This window comes from Schistocerca piceifrons, chromosome 5 (assembly GCF_021461385.2).
Source record: "Schistocerca piceifrons isolate TAMUIC-IGC-003096 chromosome 5, iqSchPice1.1, whole genome shotgun sequence".
Classification (NCBI taxonomy): domain Eukaryota; kingdom Metazoa; phylum Arthropoda; class Insecta; order Orthoptera; family Acrididae; genus Schistocerca; species Schistocerca piceifrons.
Genome location: NC_060142.1, coordinates 696,279,891 through 696,304,317, shown reverse-complemented (window position 1 = coordinate 696,304,317; position 24,427 = coordinate 696,279,891). Strand labels below are relative to the sequence as shown.

At 42.5% G+C, this 24,427-nt stretch overlaps 1 protein-coding gene across 1 annotated transcript in view; it reads left to right on the top strand.

Moving 5' to 3' along the window:
- Positions 1 to 4,258: 4,258 nt before the first annotated feature.
- Positions 4,259 to 24,427, top strand: part of LOC124799208 (doublesex- and mab-3-related transcription factor 2) — a 111,332-nt gene continuing 91,163 nt past the window's right edge. Inside the window, exon 1 of the mRNA XM_047262743.1 lies at positions 4,259 to 4,435. The gene's annotated coding sequence lies outside the window, so the exon portion shown is untranslated. The remainder of the gene's footprint in view (positions 4,436 to 24,427) is intronic.

The window sequence follows — 24,427 nt, the reverse complement described above, 5'->3', positions numbered from 1 at the left end:
CTTTTTAAATTTTTAAATTCGATCAATAATTACACGAATTATAGAAAATCAAATATTTGGTCTCCCTAGAAGCCGGTAGATAGACAACCTACAATTGGAACAGTCTTCTAGATTCCGCGATTGTCGTTTAGTAATACAGATTTGTCTTACGGCAAGCAGAAATGTTACGCTTTCCGTTAGCCCTCGCAAGTAGATGTTACGAGTCCCTTACACACGCACTAATTTATCGTCGACCGACCGACCAATATCATGGCAGCCTGTTAGCAAACACCCCGATCGACCGTACTCAAAGATTACAGCGCCGCCCTGTTGTAGTAACTGGTTTGTCTTTGGTTCATTTAGTTCATGTTGTACGAGAGCCCGCTTGGCTTTACACAGAAGCAAAAACGGGCGTTTGGCTTGGCTGTTTTAGAGTTAGGAAGGCCACAAAAAGAGAGACAGAAAGCCGTGGGCAAAGAGGGTCTAATGGAAGGAAAGAAATTGACCCACCTTCCTTTATTTAAGCAGCTGGAAGCCGATGATTTCTGTAATTATCTAAGAATGGATGTATGATGCATATCGGAACTGATGAACATCATCAAACCATTCCTAACGGAAAACTATACACTCATGAGAGAATCTGTAAGCTGCGAGGAGAGGCTATTAGCTATATTACGATTTCTAGCTACTGGCAGAAAGTTAAGCAGACCTCAGATTCAGTGCTGTTATATCCCCTCAATTATTGACTCAAATGATTCCTGAATTCTGCAACGTGCTTTATAGTTGACTGCGGAAATACATCAGATAAATAAAATAAAAGACGTTTTTAATTATGCTGTCGCAATTTGACTGTGATAATTTATATTCTATTGTTATAAGATTCCGATATCGGCCTTAGGCCATTTTCAAGTGCAGAAATTTATTTTTATATCAAAAGACATCAGACTGGTATGAAATACAAATTCACGTAAACGTTATTAATTTATTTATGTATGTAGCATAAAAACTGACCTGTAAGTTTAAGAAATTCATTACAAATTCGAAGAAGAAAGACTACACATGGTGATGGCACACATCATCTAATAAGTACCACAACAAATACATAAGAAATGAAGCATTTAGCAACTTTGCTGCTCCTTATCTATATAAACGATTTAGGAGACAATCTGAGCAGCCGTCTTAGGTTGTTTGCAGATGGTTCTCTCGTTTATCGTCTAATAAACTCATCCTGAGATTAAAAAATTGCAAAACGATTTAGAAAAGATATCTGAATGCTGTGAAAATTGGCAGTTGCCTGTAAATAATGAAAAGTGTGAGGTCCAGGTCATCCACGTGAGTGCTAAAAGGAATCCATTAAACTTCTGTTATACAATGAATCAGTCTAATCTATAGGCCGTAAATTCAACTAAATACCTAGAAAGTACAATTACGAACAGTTTAAATAAGAAAAAACGCCATAGAAAATGTTGTGGGGAAGGCAAACCAAAGAATGCGTTTTATTGGAAGAATGCGTTGTTACGTGGATAAAAGACAACATATTAGAAAATATTTGTCCTTCTAGCACATGAGTGCTAAAAGGAATCCGTCAAACTTCGGTTACGCGATAAATCAGTCATATCTAAAGACGGTAAATTCAACTAAATACTTAGTAATTACAATTACGGCTAAGTTAAACTAGAAAGAACACACGCAAAGTGTTGTGGGGAAGGCAAACCAAAGACTGTTTTACTGGCAGAACACTTAGAATATGTAACAGATCTGTTAAAGAGACTGCCTACACTACACTTGTGCGTCCTCTTTCGGAGTGCTGCTGGTTGTGTGGGATCCTTACCAGACAGGGTTAACGGAGTACATCGAGAAAGTTCAAAGAAGAGCAGCACATTTTGTGTTATCGCCAAATTTGGGAGAGAGTTTCAGTGACATGACAAAGGCGTTTTTCGTTGGGGCGGAATCTTCTCATGAAATTTCAATCACCAACTTTCTCCTCCGAATGAGAAAATACTTTGTTAACGCTGACCTATACATGGAGAAAAGATCATCATAATAAAATAAGGGAAATTAGAGCTCGCGCGGGAAGATATAGGCACCTGTTTTTTTCTCGCGCTGTTCGAGATTGGAGTAATAGAGAATTATTGTGAAGGTGGTTTGATGAACCGTCTGCCAGGCACTTAAGTCTGATTTGCAGAGTATGTAGATGTAGATGAACTAAAATATATAAAAACATAAAGTACCTTGGGCACCGTAGATTTAATTTCCGATAAGTATCGGAAATAAAAACTAAAAGTATAAATATAGAAGGTCGACGGTCTTTTCTTTTCTCTGTGTGTCACACAAAACCATTATGGATTCGTTATACAGGATGATTCACAAAGATATGCAAATATTTTAATATGTTATTCTACAAGTGAAACTAAAGAAAAAAGTTCATATAAACGAAGGTCCACAAATTTTTAGTTACTTTAGTCACGGAGTTCCGGTTAATAAAAGATTTTACCTGAAATTTAGCAATTTTGCTAATATGAAGCCATCGCAAAACTGTACGAGGTTAAAGTAAAGCACAATTTCCATTTATTTTGTTGTTATTGGTCTGGTGAATCTAATAAAAACATGCCCCAGACTTGTATCAGCATTAGTTTTCCAAAACATCCAGAGAAGCAAAGATTATTATACAAGTAAATTTGTTTACTTTCCATTAAGAATGTAGAAACGTTTGTCATTGTTGGCAACCGTTAGTGAGTTGTTTCAGTGGTTTCCTAACCTCGAAATGAGTTAGTTTTCTGTATTCTTCAGTGAAAGAACATAATAACAACAGTGTATTTGAGTGAAACCACATAGTAACTGCTGTAGTTTGTAGATTATTTATGAAATAGGGATGGTACTATACATCTAGGGTCACCCATATCGCCCGATTTAACACCAATGGATTTTTGTGTGTGGGGATGGACTAAAGACGTAGTTTATGAGGACAAAATCAATACACGAGAGGCATTACTTGCTCGCACTATGAATGCAATAAACGAAATTAAGAACAACCCTGTGAAACTGAAACAGGCAACGAAATCTGTTCACACACGTGCAGCTTAAATGCATTGAACTCGGTGGAGACATTTTTGAACATTTGTTTTGAATGTATTGTGAAATTTTATGTACACTGCAGAACTTTCTTAACACTGAACTTTGTTTTTTCCGGTTTATGATGAATTCACGTGTGCTGTCGTATTAATAAATGCAGATTATCTGGCACATTCATATAGTTTCAGTTAACGTTACTATCATCTCTCCAAAATTAAATTCTCTACAACTTCCGTTGATATCTTTGTGCGATTGTCTGGAATTTGAAAAACAAATTGGGCCAAGTAGTTCATAAATTAAAAATTTTGTTAAATTACTTCTTCGCTTCTCTGGACGTTCTGGAAAACAACTGCAGATACACATATGGGACGTGTTTTATTAGATTCACCAGATCAATAATAACAAAATAAACGGAAATCGAGCTTTACTTTAACCTCGTACAGTTTTGCGATGGGTTCATATTAGCGAAGTTGCTAAATTTCAGGCAAAATCTTATATTAACTGGAACTCCGTAACTAAAGTAACTAAACATTTGTGGACCTATGTTTATATGAACTTTTTTCTTTAGTTTCACTTGTAGAATAACATATTAAAATATTTGCATATCTTTGTGAATCATCCAGTATAACGAATCCATAATGGTTTGGTGTGACACACAGAGAAAAGACCGTCGACCTTCTATATTTATACTTTTAGGTTTTATTTCCGATACTTATCGGAAATTAAATCTGGGTAACTAAACATTCGCGGACCTGTGTTTATCTGAACTTTTTTCTTTAGTTTTACTTGTAGAGTAACTTATTAAAATATTTGCATATCTTCGTGAATCACGCTGTATACACCGTTCTCCACAATAAAGAAACAATATCCTGCGTGCAGCTACAGAAGACGAACTTCTGTCGGGCGGTTGGCATACCAGCGCTACAAACGGCACAATTTGTTGATTGGAAGTTGGGTGGGAGGAGGTTGGCTGTCTGGTGGTCCTACGCGCCTGACATCCCAAAGTTCGTCGGTCGGTCAGTCAAAACGCTTGCACACGTCCATTTTGTCAGTCGGTCGGTTGGTGCGTGTGTCGGGCCTTTAATTACTGTTTCCACGTGCACGCTGCTTTGATTTGGGGAGTGCGCGGGAGGAGGCTGCGGTGGCGACTTGCTGCTGGGCTCCGCCCCGGGCACGGAGGCGGCCAATGGGGGTCGGGTCCTGCTACTGCGCGCCGCGGCGGCGGCGGCGGCAGCTGTCAGTGAGTCTCGAGGAGGCGGACCGCGAGTAGACGTCAAAGCAGCCTGCCTGCAGTGGGCGCGCGAGACGCCAGAGCTGCGGCAGACGGAGCGCGCGCCAGCCGGTGCCCTGCGCCAGAGGATAAGACGGCGTCACGCACTCGCAGGTGAAACTCGTTTTCCGTATTCCTATATAAGTAGTCTTGCGGTAGCGTTCTCGCTTTCCGCGCATGGGGTCTCGGGTTCAATTCCCGGTGGGATCAGGGATTTTCTCTGCCTCGTGATGACTGGTTGTTGTGTGTTCATCATCATTTCATCTTAATTAATTCGCAAGTCGTCGAAGTGGCGTCAACTAAAAAGGACTTGCAATACGGCGGCCGAACTTCCCCGCACGGGGCCTCCCGGCCAACAATGCGATATGATCATTTCATATACTTAAAAGAGAATGGTCACATGTCGAAACATGTGTCGCTTCCTTTACCACTGTAAGTTAACGCTGAAAAAAGTCCGCACGCAATATTTTAGCTGCTGGCAAGACCTGGATGTCTGTAAAAAAACTTAATGAAGTAAGACATTTGACACAAGGTTTCCGCGCTTGTAACTACCTATACTACAACACTGATCTCTCTCGTTAAGTTATGCCAACACTATCTAAGCACAAGGTGGCGCTAGCTACGCGTCGCTCTCTTGTCATAGCAATAAGAGGTGCTTCGTCCATTGAAAGCGACTTTAAGAAAAACATTCGTTGACGAGGCCAGCCAGAGTGGCCGAGCGGTTCTAGGCGCTACAGTCTGGAGCCGCGCGACCGCTATGGTCGCAGGTTCGAATCCTCCCTCGGGCATGGATGTGTGTGATGTCCTTAGGTTAGTTAGGTTTAAGTTCCACTTAGATGTCAAGTCCCATAGCGCTCAGAGCCATTCGTTGACCAGTACAACTAATACATTATCTACAACACTTTCCAAATTGCTATGGAATACACACAAATAAATATTCGGTATAGAATTCGTCAAAATTGATTTTATTTCTTGTAATTACCGCAATAATGCTAAATATTGATGCAATGTTCCAAACATATATTTTTGTTCACCAAGAACATATGACATATGACAGACCTGGGAGTTTCAGTCGTTATTACGCGTCCTTAGACAAAACTTTGTTCGGATTGAATGAGGCCTAATACCACCATATTTCGAAGACTGCCACACATTTTTAATCATATTTTGAAACAATGAAGAGGAGTGTTGATAATGTAGTGCTGATTCAACTTGTGAATATTGTCACTGTGGTAGCGTGGAAACTGTAGCGGTCTGCACACAATTTTCTATTAGATTTCTGTAAAATGCCTTCCACTGACGGGAAAATTCTCTGGCCGAGTCGGCCGGGGTGGCCGAGCGGTTCTAGGCGCTACAGTCTGGAACCGCGCGGCCGCTCCGTTCGCAAGTTCGAATCCTGCCTCGGGCATGGATGTGTGTGATTTCCTTAGGTTAGTTAGGTTAAAGTAGTTCTAAGTTCTAGGGGACTGATGGCCTCAGAAATTAAGTCCCATAGTGCTCAGAGCCATTTGAACCTTTTTTTTCTCTGGCCGGCGATTGAATTACGTTCATAGTGCCGGGTGGTATCTGAAGTATCTCTGCTTCTTCGTCAGGATGAGCTTCAAATACAGCTTTTAATGACTCAGAACTTTTATGACCTGACCACGAATCTAGAAGAAGAGATTTGCTCCCGCAGAACGGAAGAAAAGCATGACTTCGATGCGTTTACCAAAAAACTGACTGCGTAGAACATTGTTCTTTTGACACGTGGTCCTAAACGTCGCATTGATTCTTGAAGGCATACGTATCGTTTAGGCAGTAATAAGCCATCCAGACTAATTACAGGCTTTATAGTGTGTGAATGTAGTCGTGGACTGCGCAGTCGCATCTGTACGTTTTTCCTCTTGAAATGACAGTGTTCTCTCAGCAAGCGTTTCTTTTTGAAAACAGGACTGAGCAGCATTGTAAAAATATAGGATTCGTCGAGACTAGCGATCGTATGCTTCTCTTTCGTAATAAAAGCATCCACCATTTCAGTCTGTATCACTTCATATTTCGAACCTGTTTCTCGATACAAATTTTACTGTTTGTCTTGCTACAATTTTATGTGATCTTTTAAAGCGACTTAATCAACTTTGAGAGGCTGTAAATTCTTTAGAGCCCAATCACGTAAAGTTGTATCGCTCATACTAAATGACTTTTGTCTGGTTTCGGTAAATAGCTCAAAAAGTTGCGCATTTAACTTCGTCGCAATTTTCAGTCGACTCTTTTATGTTCTCCAGCGACTTCCGTCTGTACAATTCACGTTCAGACCAGGCAAAGCGATATTTATTTTGAACACTACTGACACAGGCGTTTCTTACCGCTTTCAAAAATGGTTCAAATGGGTCTGAGCACTATGGGTCTTAACTTCTGAGGTCATCAGTCCCCTAGAACTTAGAACTACTTAAACTCAACTAACCTAAGGACATCACACACATCCATGCCCGAGGCAGGATTCGGACCTGCGACCGCAGCGGTCGCGCGGTTCCAGTCTGTAGCGCCTAGAACCACTCGGCCACTCCGGCCGGCTTACCGCTTTCGTTCAACCAATACACCACCACTTTTTCTTTGTCTGACAGGGTAATTTTAATTCCTGGTGCTGGTTTCGGAGATAACTGATGATTATAGATTATACGTGAAACTCGAAGGGTCTTCATGCCTACAACTTTCTTCAGTTTCTTCGCTGTCTGTGGAGGCGCACAATATCAAGTATTTGAGTCTTTTCTAGCCACATACCTGCGCTATTTACTTGCTTGTCTAGATGTTTAACTACAATTTCGCACATCGCATAGTCCTCAGCGTGTTTTCTATTGATGGCTTGATTTGACGTCGTTCGTACATCTCCGTAGCAAAACATTTACAGAGTTAGCCATCAACTGTGATTGGAGATTGGATGTTCAGCGTAAATTGGCTTACAGAATATATATGTAGATCTACAGAACTTGTTTTACACCTCCAGCTAGCGTCAGGACCATATGTTTCAAAATACGTACCCAGCATTAAAGGAAAGTGCATTTCACAGATGCACAAAATCGTTGCAGCTATAATCCTCTTTAGTGAACGCTGCAGTAAAACGGCCGCATTTCCCGGCCATGCGCGCAATGCTCAGCATGCAACAGCTCGCGACTCGTATCTTTCGTGGGTGGCCAACCTTCACTGTAAGCGCCAAGCAAGCAAAACAGCCGTTTTCGTGCTTTTGTTCCAATAGTGTCAGCAGCTACAATTTTACGTGCGGACCTGTTTCACAGTTAACACTGGTAAGAAAATCGATAATGTTTCGGCACGACAAATCTGACCATATCCTTGTTAGTGTCACCCCACATACGGTACTTGGCATTTACCCTGTGTTGAAGTACAACACGTAGCAGCACAGTGAATGCGCCTTCCTTTTGTGATCATCATCTGTATTACTAAAAATCTAACACGATGCACGGTACCCGGTGCAAGTTATCTATCTAATGGCTTCCAGGGACAACAAAAATTTGACATCCAACGGTTCAAATGATTACTGACCGAATTTAAAAATTTAAAATGCTACCTATTAAGAGGTATAATTTTGTGTTAAAGGTTTAACATAGTAAGTCAAATATTAGGTTAGAAACTGTGTAATCTTGAGGCAGCGTTAACTCTGGCGCGCAAATGACCCAGACTGTAGTCATCTACTGTTTGAGAATGACGACGTTTAGCGGCTTCCAACAAACTTTATACAGTTTCAAAACATTGCCCAAAGTTTTTCACGCTGGCAGCGTTCACAAAATGGTGAAAGGAAAAATGTTTATAAGTCACTATATTTTCGCTGTTCATCCACAAAAACTTGAGCATCAGACACGACGTTTTAATTTATTACTTCTTTACTAGCGACTCTATTCGCAGCAAATGTCTGAGACGGGTATCAACATCTACCACTGAATGTACCTGCAAAATTGTATCATTGTACGACACATAGTACAGGAGATATTACGTGATAAACATTCAGCTGCGTGAAAAACTAGCTTTTGCTTTAAACGGTGCTCAAACTACCCACACAATACTGATCCAGCGTTTGATAATGAGAGCTTCTAGCGACTTCCAACAAACTTTTAAGCGTAATTTAAAATCTTTTCTACACTTTTTCTCGCCTACACACTCAACGTCAAATATTTAATAGATTAACTCATTTGTAAATTAATGAGACGTTTGGTGCTGTTTTAAACATGGGAGCTTGATTCTTTAAAGAACCGAGCGGGTATAGGGAGGGGGGGGGGGGGTGTAGTTACAAAATAGAATGCAGCCGGGTGGGCATATGACGGCAGTCAGGAACAACGGGAAATAAAATACTGGCTAATAAGTTCATCTACCAAATTAAATTTTATTGCCGACGACACGTGTTCAACGTCAATTTTCGTGGTTTGCAGGTGTTTTTTGCGTGTAGGATCTGTGATCGGGACCCATTTCCTATCCGTTTGCAGATCCCGACATGGCGACGCTCTTGTTGCAGGAGACAAAATTTCGGAGGTTGTTATGGGATATTTTCTTGGTATTTTGTTGTAAGGGACACGTCGTATCCGACGGCCCTGTGCAGAGTTACTGCATTTCGTTTGGTATCTTTGTCCCTATTTATCATTGTGTCTGTGTTCCACTGAAAATATCTGCCAATAGTGCAAACGTCGACTGTACGCGCTGTGTATCTTGTATTGTTGACAGCAGTAGTGCCAACTGTTACTTTTCGTCCTCAAGCTCGCATTCAGTGCTGCTCGATTGTCTCGGGTTTGTTTTTCCAGCAGTGTTGGTTGTACGTTACAGTAAAATACAGCTGTATAGGTAGGTTTACTAATGAAGGGTTGGTCGATATGCAGCTTGTGTGGGATTTACTAGAAGCGGTGGATCAGTGGGACGGCGACGTTGCTTTGAGGTGTTTCACACTGCTTCTGCGAATGTGTATAAGCTACGTCTGTTTTGACGCTCTTTTCACAGAAACAAAGCTAACTGGGTAATAGACAGTAAATCGGAATTACATTAATACTCATTAATGAACTACCGGAGACCGAGGGTCTTCTACATAAATATGTTCAGAAAATATTCCTGAACAGCCTCAGAAATTTGGTCGCCTGGTTTTGGGGTTCATCCTGTATATTTGAACACAAAAATTGAGGATAGCTTTAGAAGAGACAGCAACCAGTAGCAGTTATCTTTGAAACGTGTTTTTGTGCAGTAACTAGCACTCAGACATTAGTATAATGTACTGGTGACATTCTTAGCTGATTACAGCAAAAACGACACGATCTTCACGAAAGCTATAGTGTTCTCGTAGAAATGAGAATAGGGACATTTTATGCCTTAAAATTTCCGTTACTTCTGGCATATAATTAACAGGAGACCCATTAACACATTATGTGGGAAACAGCGTCCGAAAATCAAGTATGGATTTTAAAGCTGAACCAAGCGAAAATGAGAGTAAGGAGAGAAATGATTTCGAAAGGAAGACGTTGTCAGCCGACCTGAGTAAAAACCCTAAGAGATTTTGGTTGTATGTAAAATCAGTAAGTGGGTCAAAATCTACTCATTCTCTCAGCGATCACATCGGCACCGTAATGAAAGATAAGAGATAAGGCCGAAATACTGAATTCGGCCTTCCGAAGTTGTTTCACCGCGGAAGATCGTGACTCTGTCCTTCCTTTCAATCGTCGGGCGAACGTCGAAATAGTAGATATTGAGATAACCGATCGCGGAATTGAAAAGAACTACAATCGCTTAGTAGTGGAAAGGTTTCAGGACCAGATGAAATACCTATAACATTCTATAAAGATTACGCGAGAGAACTTTCTCCTCTTCTAGCAGTAATTTATCGTAGATCGCTTGATAAACGAAAGGTGCCAAACGGCTGGAAAAAAGCGCAGGTCCTTTCCGTTTTTAAGAAAGGCCGAAAGACAGAACCACACAATTATAGACCGATATTGTTGACGTCAATCTGTTGTAGAATTATGGAACATGTTTTACGCACAAGAATTATGACGTGTTTGGAAAATGAACAGCTCCTGTATAAAAATCAACATCGATCCGCAAACAGAGCTCCTGCGAAACTCAGCTCGCTCTGTTCCTCCATGAGATCCACAGTGCAGTGGACAGCGGCGCTCGGGTTGATGCCGTGTTCCTTGATTTCAGTGAGGCATTTAAAACCGTCCCACATTGCCATTTAATAAAAAAAATACGCGCTTACGGAGTATCGGAGCAGACCTGCGATTGGATTCAAGACTTCCTTGCAGATAGAACCCGACACGTCGCTCTTAGCAGAACTAAATCGACAAATGTAAAGGTAATATCCGGAGTACCGCAGGACCGTTGCTGTCCACTATGATATAGTAGAAAGCGTCGGATGCTCTTTAAGGCTATTCGCAGATGATGCAGTTGTTTATATCAAAGTAGCAATGCCAGAAGATAGTAAGAATTTGCAGAACGACCTGCCGAGAATTGATGAATGGTGCAGACTCTGGCAGTTGACCCTGAGCGTAAACAGATGTAACATATTGCGCATATATAGGAAAAGAAATCCACCACCGTACAGCTACACTATTGATGAAAAGCAGCTGGAGACAGCGCCTGCCGTAAAATACGAGGGCTATCCACAAAGTACATTACGTTTTGGAATTAAAAATAAATAAAGTATTGGAATATTTTTTTTATTATATACAGATGAAAGCCACACTTAAATACCACTTTTCTACATAGTTGCCATTTAAATTAAGGCACTTATCGTAGCGATGGACGAGCTTGGAAATTCCTTCGTCGTAAAATTTGGCCGCCTGCGCCTTCAACCACGTGGTTACCTCTTCTTGAAGCTGTGCGTCGTCATCAAAACGCTGCATAGCCAACCACTTCTTCATTGCTGGGAATAAGTGGAAGTCGCTCGGTGCCAGGTCGGGACTGTACGGCGGATGAGGAAACAACTCCCACTTAAAAGATTCGAGAACTTCACGAGTGGCATTTGCCGTGAGGGCCCGGGCGTTGTCGTGATTCAGCAAGATCTTTGAGCCCAACTTTCCCCTGCGCTTGTTTTGTACTGCTCTTCTGAGGTTGTGCAGAGTTTGGAAATACCTTTGAGAGTTTATTGTAGTGCCTTTTTCCAGGAAATCCACAAAAATCACACCTTTTCTGTCCCAAAAGAGGTAACCACGTGGTTGAAGGCGCAGGCGGCCGAATTGTACGACGAAGGAATTTCCAAGCTCGTCCATCGCTACGATAAGTGCCTTAATTTGAATGGCAACTATGTTGAAAAATAGTATTTAAGTGTGGCTTTCATTTGTATATAATTAAAAAAATTTCTAATACTTTATTTATTTTAAATTCCAAAACGTAATGTACTTTGTGGATAGCCCTCGTATCTTGGCGTAACTATCCAGAGCGACCGTAAGTGCAATGACCATATAAAAAGATAGCGGGAAAAGCAGACACAAGACTCAGATTCATCGGAAGAATCTTAAGGAAATGTAGCTTATAAGGCACTTGTTCGCCCGATTCTTGTGTGGTGTTCATCTATCTGGGATCCCTATCAGGTAGGACTGATAGAGGAGATAGAGAAGATCCAACGAAGAGCGGCGCGTTTCGTCACGGGATCGTTTAGCTGGCGAGAGAGCGTTACGGAGATGCTAAACAAACTCCACTGGCAGACGTTACAAGAGAGATGTTGTGCATCAAGGAGAGATTTACTATGGAAATTTTGGGACAGCACTTTTCAGGAGGAGACAGACAACATATTACTTCCCCCCACATACATCTCGCGTATTGACCACGAGGGGAAAATTCGAGAAATTAGAGCCAATACAGAGGCTTACCGACAATCATTCTTCCCACGCACTATTCGCGAGTGGAACGTGGTTGGAGGGATCAGATAGTGGTACCGAAAGTACGCTCCTCCATACACCATTAGGTAGCTTGCGGAGTGTGATGTAGATGTAAAGTCACCAGAGATTTCCCACGTCCTCATTCTATATCATTACAATTTTTGTAGCTATCAGCAAATTTTTCAAGAAGTCAACTATAAATCTGACGATTTGACGAAGAGTCTACTAAAGCCTGAAAGCAAGCTGATGGACAAGGAAGAATTCTCAGTTGGTTGCTTCTTTTAGGATTGTCCTCAATTTATATGATGGTCACAGCATTCAGTGGAACCCGGAGAAGATTTCGTCAGCAGTATATGCTGGAGAAGTCTACATTCGCTACCGAGCGAGGTGGCACAGTGGTTAGACACTGGACTCGCATTCGGGAGGACGACGGTTCAATCCCGCGTCCGGCCATCCTGATTTAGGTTTTCCGTGATTTCCCTAAATCGCTCCAGCCAAATGCCGGGATGGTTCCTTTCAAAGGGCACGGCCGACTTCCTTCCCCGTCCTTCCCTAATCCGATGAGACCGATGACCTCGCTGTCTGCTCTCCTTCCCCAAACCAACCAATCTACATTCACTTACCGATCTCAGCTATTACACGTTAAAGGTGACTATTATTGATCTGTACCAACCGATAATCCTTGAAGACGGAATACTTGTTTCGAGATGCCTATTCATCGTAATAAAATCAAATTTTATTGCCAGTACGTGGTCTTATATTCATAGTATAGTAGGTCAACGTCCACTGCCGCAGTCTTCTTAGTTTCTAGGGTTGCTGGAAAAAGAAAGAAGATTAGGATTTAGTATCCCGTTGACGACGTAATTAGTGACGATTTAGTACTGCTGATACGCTTTTGTAGTACGAGTATATACTTTATTATTATCATTTCTACATGACAGTGACATCTAGTGGCAGAGTGATACTTTCCTTGAAATGTTTGAAAAATCTCAACTATTTATTCTTTCATGTATTGACTAAAACTATATTCTACCCCATGAGGTCATTTTTCCAAACATTTGTGCCTTTTTATTATTAACCCTCGCAATACCGAGGGGAGCGGCTGCCTCATGCCTTCTTGTGAAAATATTGTAATCTAGCCATGTAATTCATATTTTAAAATTTTGAAAAAATATTTGTTTTTAATGATTCATAAATGTCTTAGATTTTTCGATTGAACTTAACCTAAAAATGTAAGTCTTAGTAGCGAATGTGACATCTTCAAAACAAAAAATAAAAATATGGCATTTCAGTCTTTGATCGCTATCTTTTTATTTTCAATGACCGGTTTCAGGCTAGCTGCCCATTGAAAATAAAAAGATAGCGATCAAAGACTGAAATGCCATATTTTTATTTAAAGAACGATCGCGGAAATCCCATTAAGATAATCATGTCTAGTTTTGATAATCTTCAAAACAAATGTCATATTCGTATTTTCATTCAGGACCATTATTACACATAAACGTATCTTTAAAAAGTATTTTGTGTATAAATGTATACGACAGTTAACTAATTTTGTTATTTTTTTTGTGTGTGTCATAAATTAGCACCCCCCCCCCCCCCCCCCGCCCTTAGTAGCATATATTATGGAAAATGAACTGGTATTGCTAAGATTGTGCTAAGATATTTTCAGGTTCTGGACCGTACTTACACATCAGTACTTATTTAAAAAGTGCGTTGTTACTAAAAGCTAACAATTAACGAAATTTGTTATTTAACTTTTTTGTGGTGTCCGTGAGGTAGTCGCATGCCTCCCAGCTTCCCCCCCCCCCCCCCCCCCCTCCCCCGGTAATAAAATAAACACGTTATGGAAAATGCGTTGTTATTGCTAGAGTTAGAATATATTCAGACGCGTTTAGCCATTAAGAAAAGGAGCAGTATTTTCTGGATGCGGCACCTGTATTGTTTTCTTTAGATGAGTCACTTGTCTATATAGAGTATGTGTCATTATTAATTACTCTTTGGTGGCTACAGCTTTTTGGTGCCATTAAATGCAGCATCTTTAATTCCTGTTGTGTTGTTTTTCGGAGAAGTATGTCTCACACCTGGAGTTCGCTTTGCGAGTGTATTTAAATGTTCTTAAATACAGATTATTATTACCCTTTCTCTGAAGTTACGATATTTCTGCGAGACCTTTTCTCAGTTTTTATTCCAGTTTGTTTCATCAAGAATTTAAGATTAATTCTCGGTACTTAGAATTGTTTCTGGTCCTTGTGGTTCTCATTTCCATTCAGTTTATTTGAATAACCTTCCTCCTATATTAGACTTTCTCTTGATGTAAAAGTAGTGTTACCGTTACCAGCCTTTAAGACGCTCTGTTGCTTATGTTGTTAACTGTTATTTCGAATGCTATGTTGGTACGAAGACACATATTTTAATGACTTACGTCAGTTACTAATTATTAAGCTTACATGCTGATTCAGATGCCCATGTCGTTTCTTTTGCACAACAAGCGTATAACTTTCGGGGAAAAAATGACGTCTGTGATGGCGGAGGGGAAGGGGTGACACATTCGTGGGAGGGGGGGGGGGGACGGTTCAACACTAGTATTTCGCTTATCATGGGACAGCGCAACAAATTTGCTGTCCACACTCTTATTTTTATTTTCTTTTAGTGAAATCAGTATTACTCACCCGAAACTTCCGTATTTTTATTCGTATCACTTGCTCAGAAAATAATACAACAAACAGTGCCGTAAGTTTTACAAGAAATGTGTTGCCGTTCTTGTTGCGAACGTGAAATCAGAACGTAGTTTCTAGTAATACTGTTGAGAACTACTGAAAAATTATTTACTTAGCAACATATTTCTACACTATGACTTAGTACATTGCAAGAATTATTGACTAGCAGCGGCAGAACAAGTTGGCATGTATGCTTCTGGTTTCTATCCTGTGAAGGATTAAGGCTGAGAAAGAGTGGTGAGCGTTGCATCGTCACATCCTACCGTCTCTTGCGGTCGCAGGTTCGAATCCTGCCTCGGGCATGGATGTGTGTAATGTCCTTAGGTTAGTTAGGTTTAAGTAGTTTTAACTTCTAGGGGACTGATGACCTCAGAAGTGAAGTCCCATAGTGCTCAAAGCCATTTGTATCATTTGAACCTACCGTCTCTCGAAAACCAATTTATACAACAAATGTAAACACGGTCTGTCCATGCGTGCCACTATAACTCCGCAACCAACGTCCACAGCCCCATAGGTGTTATACGAGGGTTGGAACTTAAATAGTGGCAACTACTTATTCACAACCGATACAAAAGAGTTACATTTTTGCATCTGTTACTGTCCTTCGAAGTAGTCACCAGCGTTGTGTAAAACCCGTTGCCAGCGATGTGGAAGGCGTAGTATACCGTTAGCAGAGCCTGTTCTATTGATGGTGCGAATGGAGCGATCTACTGCCTGTCGAATCTCTGGAACAGTTCTGAAGCCAATGCCACGAAGTGGTTCCTTCATACTCGGAATCAAATCAAAGTCCCAAGGACTTAAGGCCGGGTAGTATGGTGCATGATACAGTACTTGCCAGTCCCATCGACCGAACAGAGCAGCCACAGCTTGCGCTGTTTGCGCCCGCGCATCGTCGTGCAAAATGATGGGTGAATTGCGCAAAAGTGTCGCCGCTTGTTTCGCAAAGCTGGTCGCAGGTGAAGCTCCAAAAACGAACAGTAATACTGTGCATTGACGGTTTGCCGTGGAGGAACGTAATGCGTTAGGATAACACCATCACAGTCGTACACGAGAATCACGATAGCTTTACACCGCTCCATTCGCACCATCAACAGAACAGGCTCTGCTAACGGTATACTACGCCTTCCACATCGCTGGCAATGGGTTCTACACATCGCTGGTGACTCATTTGAAGGACAGTAACAGGAGCAAACATGTAACTCTTTTGTATCGGTTGTGAATAAATAGTTGCCACTGTTTAAGTTACAACCCTCGTAGTATGGTACCACTCCACGTCCATACATGATGGAGGTTTTAGTTTAGAACTATGGGAGTTGGGTTGGAAGATGTGGATGTCAAAAGAGGGCATCGCAACAATGGACTTCTTGTGAAAGTCGGTGAAGCAACTGTAATCGAGCGTTGAAGACACCAATACTGGCCAGAATAGTCCATCTACAATGTTCAAGAATATTGGAGAATGTTGTAGAATGTTCCATAGGATAATAGCGTAATTGTTTTCGAGAGCTCATATCGACAAAGCACATTGCGACCGCGATGTTGGATTAAGAAAAAAATTTCGGGGGCAGGAGAATGTTGTAGAATGTTCCAGAATGTTGTAGAATGTTCTAGAAGACTCTAAAGCTCGCGTGATGTTCATGAATACTCTAGAATGTTAAAAGATCTTCAGAAATGTTCTCGCATTTCCCGTTCTTTTTTTCTGGGAGGGGGGGGGGGGGGGAGACGCATTCCAGTTCAGAAGCGTATATACAGGCGATGTCAAGAACCATGCGTCTGTATACATTTCCAGATCGATTAGAGGGGTTCAAGGAAAAATGAAGGCGATGGAAATTGAAATAAACGTGAGTGAATTGGTTATGGTAGTGAACAATGTAATAAGTAGAATTTTATTGTGTTAAGTAATATTCACATTTAACAGGATACCGAAACGTAAAGAGCGGGACACCCTGTCGTGATGAATTGATAACGAATGTAACGAAGAAGCAGCGAAGAAACGAAGCAGATGGTGAGCAAGTAGCACGGCGGCAGAGAATGAATAGTGAAAGAAAACTTGACAGACAAATAACGACATGGGGTGTAATGTATGCATCAGCATAAGAGTAAAATGTTAAAGGTTTGGCAGAAGTTGCTTCATTTCCGAGATATGCAGTAGAGTAAGGATCGCAAGTCCAACAGAAACAACACAAAATTAATTCTTCTCATAAAGCTACGACTCGAAAAGACCTCGCCCTGAGGGTCCGGGGGTTAGAATAGGTCCAAGGTATAAGGCGACTAAAAGGAGTCTCACACTTTTTTTCAGGTCCCATTTTATGGTTTGACCTGCCACTTTCCAAAATCTACAGAAGTGAGGGCCATATGGGGAATGACACCTTATGTGGTGCATGAGTTACCCATAGTGCCCTTAGATTCGATCTACTGAACCTCTTGTCATGGCTTTGCAACTCCACCTGCAATTCAATTATTTGGGCGAGGACACTTCTGGGGTGTGTCATCATCTTCTGTTGTCTCCTGTCCTCTTTCGCCCCCATGACAGTATTGGATTTTCTGGTCCAATATACAGCATGGTAACCAATCCGTTATGGTGTGGCCTTCATGTACCGATTTCGTGGTAGCCCCCTGACAACACAGGGATCGCACTGCTGATGCCTGAGCTGTAAACCCCCCACGTATGCCAAGGAGTAGATGCCTGTCTTCCTGGGGCATCAGGACTCTCGGCAATGGTCATCATGCCAGGTGGCCTTTGCTGCGTCTGTGTGGTGCCCATGGGGAGAGCCCCTAATTGGAGTGGGTGGCATCAGGGCGGATGATGCGCGATGAAGTGTACCTCGTCATCACTTGCTGGTGATCAAACGCCAGCAGTCTGTAAGCGTTCGAAGTCTCAGTACAATGCAAGGAAGTATGATCCTAAGTCGCTACCCTCCCTGGCCCCACCATGGGAGGAACGTCAGGCTAAGGATGGCAGCGAACCTTCTTTGCCCCGGGACCTTGGATGTACAAGAGCTGATGGGGACTCCTTTGCCTCGACGCAACCTCAGCTTTTTATTTTTCTGTACAGCCTTTAGAGGACATGTTTGGAGAGGTGGAGAGCTTGTCCGAAATGTGGTAAGGGTCAGTCTTGATGAAAACGGCATCCTCTGCCCAGTCACGAGCATTACTCGCCTGTGACAAGCTGGGGGAGGTTTCCGTTACCATCACGTCTCATAATAGCTTAAACATGGTACAGGGTATTATATTCCACAGGGACCTTCTTCTGCAGTCGGACAACGAGATGCGCGCCAACTGAAAGCGACGAGTTCATTTCGTCCAGCGCGTCCATCAGGGTCCAAGGGATAATCAGGTTAACACTGGTGCCTTCATCGTGGCGTTAGAGGGTCATACATTACCCAAAAAGGTCAAGGTGATGGTCTACCGCTGTGATGTCAAGCCATATATCCCTCCCTCAATGTAGTGCTTTAAGTGCTGGAAGTATGGCCATATGTCTTCCCACTGTACTTCCAGCATCTCGTGTCGAGATCGTGGACGTCCATCCCATCCCAATACTTCATGTGCCCCGCCTGCCATCTGTGTCAAGTGTGGAGAGCATCATCTCCCTTGCTCACCAGACTGCAGGATTTTACAGCAAGAAAGGAAAATCATGGAATAAAAGACCCTGGACTGACTGTCCTACACTGAAGCCAAGAGGAAATTTGAGTGCCTACATCCTGTGGCTATGACCTCTTATGCCGCTGCTACGAGAATAGTTGTAGCCCCATCAGTTCCGCGAGTTCCAGTCGGCTCTCAGAGCCGGAAATCTACAGCTGCCCCCTTGATGGTGGGGGGCACTTCCGTCCCTGTTGCTTCCGCACCACCTACCTCAGGAACACTGTCCGCCCAGCCATTGGGGACACCAGTCCCCCCAACGATTCAGGACACCAGTCCCCACTTCTCAGCCAGAGAAGTGTAAGTCTCCTTCGACTTCTCTCGCTAGGAAGGGGTCTCTTTGGTCACTCCCTTCCCAGGTCTCTGCTAGTGGGAAAGATGACACCCAACAGTGGCTGATGTACTCAAAAGCAGCTGATTGTGGGGCTTCACGATCCTCCTCAGTCCTGGAGACTGAATCAGTGAAGCCCTCCCAGCCAGAGAAATTCAAGGATCAGCGAGAGAAATCCAGAAAGAAGATCCCCAAGACCAAGGGAATTTCGGTGGCACGATTTATCGTGCAAATGATCAGTGGAACATGAAATTAACTAAATAAGCTGAGGTGGAAGCAAATTTTTAATCCACCAACGGAAGGGAGGATCGAAGGAATGAGAATTGGGGTTGAAAGTATCGCCGACAATCAGGTCATCAGAAATGACCTAACACAAGCTCGGTTTGGGAAAGTAAATCAAATGTCTTTTTTCCGAAGTCATCGTCCCGGCATTTGCGTTATGCTATTTTGGGATCTACGGGAACGCTAAATACGGATGGCCGGACGGAGACTCGAACCGCCGTCCTTAACGCGAGTACAGTTGGCAGAATGGCGGAGATGAGCTACATTGTTTGTACGTGCCTTGACCACATCGTGAATGAAGTCACCTGATGTATTGGTGTATTGTAGTGGGCTGTCTAACGTGTCTGTAGGGAACAATGTACCACTCGCAGCTACATAATATGACGTGCAGCCATAAAAAGATCTTCGCTAACACGAAATGGTCAATGACACTTCCAAATTCATTCAATATCTTCATTGATTTTACACGCACGGTATATCATTCTTTATGGATAGGTCAATGTTCACGGTGAAGGACGTTGTACCACTAAAAAATTAATTTAGCTTCAACTTCCTAGTTCCTAGTATCTTTTAAGCTTTTTGGAAACTTGTCCTTTACTAAAGGTGTATGCTAAAATTGATAAACCATACTCATTTATTCCCGATTGGGATCTATCATTTCCCCCTATCAGCTTCTGTGAAAATTGGCTGAAAAGAACTGCGACTCTTTAGTGGACCTGAAATCGAACATTACGCTCGACTCATATAAGTGGAGAATGAAACCAATAAAGAGAGACTGAAGACGAGTGTGACGTCTTGTCAGTGTCAATCCGTGTGAAAACCGACAGTAGCTGATGTCGGTGAATGCAGGTCCACCTCAGACAATTTCTGAGCGATCGTGTTTACATACAAATTGTTGTGTCGGTAGCTGGGCCGACACCGTGAAGTTTAGATGGCTGAAAATGCCAGCTACACTAACGCTGTAGCCGATAGGGCACGCACGGCTAAAGCAGACGGGCGTGAAGTCTGGAACATGAGAACTTATAATTGAATAAGAAGAAAAGTATGTAGATGCTTATTACTTATCTTTTAATTGTTCTTTGGAATACATCTCTCTTGAATACTCGTAAGCTATAGGCACTGATACAACTGGCGCCTTGCTAGGTGGTCGCTATTAACTTAGCTGAAGGCTATTCTGTCTCTCGGCTAATGAGAGCGAAAGGCTTCGTACATCTTGTCGGTAGCTAGGTTCTCATACAACTGGGCGATAGCTAGGTTCGCGTACAACTGGGGGTCGAGTGCTCTCTCGTATATCGAGACCTGCCTTGGTGGTGGCGCTAGGTCTGCGATCACAGTGGCGACACGCGGGTCCGACATGTACTACATGGACCGCGGCCGATTTAAGCTACCACCTAGCAAGTGTGGTGTCTGGCGGTGACACCACACAAATCATTGCTTACTTCGGTACACAAAGCTGCGAGCCTTCAAGGTGCTGAGCATCACATAAAGTCGACAGTAGCTGACTGGTGGCAAATGGTGTGATCTTGACGAGTCGCGATCTTGCTCCTTTCATATGATGTAAGTCCCAATGAAACGTCTAACTGCCGTTTGTAGAGAGTGCATTTCAGGTTGGTGATGGTTCCGCAGTATTTTGAGGTTGTTTTTCATACCTTGTCTTGGACCCAATCATTCAAGTTATCGTCCACACGAACCAGGATGTTTATTTCAGTATTCTCGTTCGCCAAGAATTGCCCTCTCTTCCACATCAATGAGTATGCTAAGGAAACACAAGTTTCCAAGACGTCGACAGCTGTGTTCACAGAACACGACGCTTAGGTTCTTGATTTGAAGAACATGCATCCACCCTGTCGCACGCAGGCAGATCCTACAAGTCTCACGATCTTAATCCAATAGAAAATGTCTGACACTGATCACAAAGGCGGACGAAACCTCGCAATCTGCTAACTCTAAGTGGTGTGATACAGCGGCTTGAGTTGCTTATAATATATCAAAAGAAACTAGTGAGCCTTTTCGGGAAGGTCCACGGTTCAAATCTGCGCCCGATCGCATGCATAGCTGGCAGAAGCTTTATTCGTCACACTCAGCATCAGAATTTTAGCACTCCTTCAGAAATGTTTTTTTTAAATTTTGCACACAAACTGATCCAACACTAGTTTTCGAGGTTACTGTCAGTTATGTTGTTGTTGTTGTTGTGGTTGTTATTATGCGTCATTCCTGTCTACATACAAAATTGTAGAAATAGTGTATTGATTGCAGCTTCGACAAAAAATAATGCCTCGATACATCAGTAGCAGTCACTTTTTTCTTTGTTAACGAGTGAGGTGGCTCAGTGCTTAAGAAACAGGACTTATCCGATCCAAATAGAAGTTTCTAGTGGTTTACTAGAATCACTCGAAGTGAACGCCTGGATGATTCCTTGGAAAGTCCTCTGCCGATTTGCTGGCCCATTCTCAATCAATTAAACTCGTTCCATCTCTAATGACTCTGTCGCCTGCGGTACACAAGACCTAATTTTATTTCCTCCCTTTAAGCACTATCAATCGGATTCTAGTTTCAGACCACTATGTGAACAATGTTGTACACGAAAAATAAGTCTAGAAGGCTATAATCAAAGATTTTAGCGACGTCACCACTACCATACTTGACCACTTACGAATAATTTTCGAATGGTGAGCATAACGTTTCTAATATCGATACTCCTATTTAGGTAATTATACAAAGAACACTGTTCGTCGTCCCACAAACAAAATGCTTTCTTAGAGGCGGATAACTTACTAATACACGGAAATGACAGCGAAAAACGCTCGCGTCTCTTTGCATGCCGAACTATTTTAAATTTATTCAGATTTAATGGCTTGGAATTCACTGGATATGAATCAAAAGTTTTCTTATGGTCTCATCTCACGCCTTAAAAGTTATTGCTATTGACGGCGTGCTTCCTTTGTCAACAATACAGGGTACTTCAGAAACATTCATCCGATTTCACCAAAGTATATCTTCTTTATGAATGAATAAAGTAATTTGAACTTAGGCGCAGGACTACTATGCTCGTATTTTTTTTTAAATCAAGTTAAAAGTAGTAGCCTCTTGTATGCGTGTACGTAGAACTTAGCAGTCTGTGTTACAATAACGTTTAGGCTCGAAATGTTTTCGTTTACCTTTCACTAATGTGCAATGTCCCAAATGCTGCAGTAACAGATCCGTAAGCCTCTCACTGGCAATTCATCATTGAGGCTGCTCACTGTTAAAAAATGGTCTTACGTGCATGTGGCAGCGTTGTGGTGCTCTGTCCTGTTGAAAAATGAATTTTCTTGGCTTATCCTCGTAACTGCGTAATGAACGAGCGAGTGAATGAGCTGGCAACACCAGCGAGACCGCTGCTGCCAATCACATGAACCAGCAACTTGCAGCTGGCGCCAAGATAAAAACTTCTAGTTCCGGTGCCTAAGTTAACAATTGGCCACAAGTTTCTGTCTTCATTCACGCGGAAGATAGTGTTGTGAAATCGTATGAATCTTTTTGAACAACCCTGTCTAAGAAATTCGTGGTTCGTAAAATGGTGTATAAAATATTGGCGATAACTTATGTAAGGAAAAAACACACACTCATAAGTGACTCAGCGAAACTGAAGTTAGCGAAAGAGCAGGGCCGTATTACGGTTTGGACCAGGGTTTCCTGATCTGCCACTCATGCCTGTTCGGATCACATTACGCGTAATACATTTAAAGATGCGATACTTGTACATGGTTTTCTTATCCGAAATGATATCTGATACCTTTGCAACCTTAGTGAGTTACGTAAGTTCAAGTTCAGGGAAGCGACGCGACCAAAAGGGATACATGTGAGTAAAATAAAGATTGTGTCTTAACGAAGTACGTAATAATACTTAAATGATTCATCCTCGTCATCCTTTATTCGTCATTGTTGGATAACGTATTTGCACGATTAAAAAATGAGAGAAAGGTTTTAGGGAAAGTGGATGTATACAAGGTAATACACTGAAGACCCAAAGAAACTGGTACACCTGCCTAATGTCGGGTAGGCCCCCGCGAGCACGCAGAAGTGCCGCAACACGACGTGGCATGCAGTCGAGTAATGTCTGAAGTTGTGCTGGAGGGAACTGACGTCATGAATCCTGCAGGGCTGTCCACAAATCTATAAAAATACGCGGGGGGTGGAGATCTCTTCTGAACAGCACGTTGCAAGGCATCCCAGATATGCTCAATAATGTTCATGTCTGGGGATTCTGGCAGCCAGCGGAAGTGTTTAAACTCAGAAGAGTGTTCCTGGAGCCACTATGAAGCGATTCTCGACGTGTGGGGCGTCGCATTGTCCTGCTGAAATTTCCTAAGTCCGTCGAAATGCGCAATGGACATGAATGGATGCAGTGATCAGACAGGATGCTTATGTACGTGTCACTTGTCAGAGTCGTATCTAGACTCCAGCTGAACACGCCCCACACCATTACAGAGGCTCCCCTGCTGACATGCAGGGTCCATGGATTCACGAGGTTGTCTCCATACCCGTACACGTCCATCTGCTCGATACAATTTGAAACGAGACTCGTCCGACCAAGCGACATGTTTCCAGTCTATTGTCGTCATTTTGCAGAGTTATGCCTTCAATACTTCGTTGGTTTACATATCAAACAAATGCGTCAGTTACTCATTTATACCACGAAACGCAAAAGGAACTGGTATTGGCATGCGTATTCAAATACAGAACCTGTAAACAGAATACGGCGCTGCGGTCGGCAACGCCTGTATAGTGTCTGACGCAGTCGTTAGATCGGTTACTGTTGCTACAATGGCAGGAGTTTGAACGTGGTGTTATAGTCGGCGCACGAAGGATGAGACACAGCATCTCCGAGGTAGCGATGAAGTGGGGATTTTCCCGAGTGTACCGTGGATATCAGCAGTCCGGTAAAACATCAAATCTCCGACATCTCTGCGGTCTGAAGAAGGTCTTCCAAGAAAAGGACCAACGACGACAGAAGAGAATCGTTCAGCATGACAGAAATGCAACCCGTCCGCAAATTGCTGCAGATTTCTATGCTGGGCCATCAACAAGTATCAGCGTACGAACCATTCAACGAACATCATCGATATGGGCTTTCGGAGCCGAAGGCCCACTCATGTATCCTGAATGACACAAACGTACGCCTCGCCTTAATCCGCACACCCCCTCTTACACACATTTGACCCCTTTTCTTTGTAATCTTACCCTCCCACACACCACCAGTAAATTTTCAGTCTCTTCATTAGTTTCAAAATCTTAGAGATGCGCAAGATATACAAAA